General features: G+C 38.0%; 1 pseudogene; it reads left to right on the forward strand.

Annotated features, from left to right (window-relative positions):
• The first annotated feature begins 411 nt into the window (after nucleotides 1–411).
• Nucleotides 412–530, forward strand: LOC112483856 (annotated as a pseudogene).
• Nucleotides 531–1,366: the final 836 nt, after the last annotated feature.

Below are 1,366 nucleotides of genomic sequence, written 5' to 3' on the forward strand. Positions count from 1 at the left end.
ATAGTATAATGGTAATATAAGAAATTCTTGGAATCTAGATGTTTAAGAATGACCAAAATTGAATAATTGAAAGAGTCTAGTCATGAGTCTAGGTCTAATAATAAGGGAGTTGTCTCTAGTGGGGTAAAGATATTATTTCAAACATGTCCTAGTTAATTTACCAATTCAATGATATCCTTGTAGTTTGGAAGATCTTTTTTTTAGGTAAGGAGTTCTGTTTCTTGGAATGATGGAGTAAGACCTTACCAGAAAAAAACATCTGCAGGAAATAATTATAAAACTTGGTAGTAACACATGAAACAATTACCTGAAATTATTGGGCAGTGAACAAAAGACAGATGTGGTGGGTAGTTCATGCTCACTTGGAGTATGAAGACTATAAGAACTGCTCAGTTAAGAAGTTATATTAAGGTCTACGACCATGCCACCCTGAACAAGCCTAATCCCATCTGATCTTGGAAGCTAAGCAGGGTCAGGCATGGTTAGTACTTGGATGGGAGACCACCTAGGAAGACCAGGTGCTGTAGGCATAAAAAAATAAAAAATAGGGATTGTAAACTGATGAGGTCCTTGCAATCTGTGAGGTCAACCAAAGGTTGCCTCGCCCACTCCCCCCACCCCCAAAAGTTATATTAAGGGTAGTTTATGGGCTTGGTGGGTGGTCCCACCAAGGGAGGTCTCCAGATAAATTCCCCTCTCTACAGCTTTTATCTTTGTTTAAGCGCAGTCCAGGGGTTACACACAGAAGGGGTTCACATGGAAAGACCCAGGTATTCTGGCCAGAGGAACTAGAAACATGTAGCCACAAGATTTGACTCCCTGAAGAAAGCAGGTAAACCTCACAAGAGTAAAAGCCAAAAAATGGGATCTCTAATTTCTGTCTGCCCACATTCTGCCTGACCCCTGAACCATGCATGCACAAAGCAGATCCAAAGCAGTCCAGCTAAAGGCAAAAGAACTGAATTGAGATTGGAGAGACCACTCGATAAATCCAGAAGAGGTTGACGTTCTGGACCAGTTGAGAGAATTACTTGCTAAAACAAAAGAAACAATATTCAGAGAAAACAATCTAGAATCTTAACTTAAAATTTATAATGTCTAGGATACAATCCAAGATAACCCAAAATATCAAAGAAAAAGGAACACATTCTCAAAAGAAAATTCATCCAGACTGAGCCTAATATTAACTACATGTTGCAACTATCAGGCCAGGATTTTAAAGTGATATAATTACCTTCAATAAAGTTAAAAGAAAAGAAAAAAAGAAAAACCCAAGACATATTTTCAATGGATGAAAGTTTCAGTGAAGAAATGGATATTCAGCAAAACATTGGAAACCATAAACAGAATGAAATGTACACTCTAG

The sequence above is a fragment of the Pteropus alecto genome, unplaced genomic scaffold, assembly GCF_000325575.1.
Source record: "Pteropus alecto unplaced genomic scaffold, ASM32557v1 scaffold196, whole genome shotgun sequence".
Classification (NCBI taxonomy): Eukaryota; Metazoa; Chordata; class Mammalia; order Chiroptera; family Pteropodidae; genus Pteropus; species Pteropus alecto.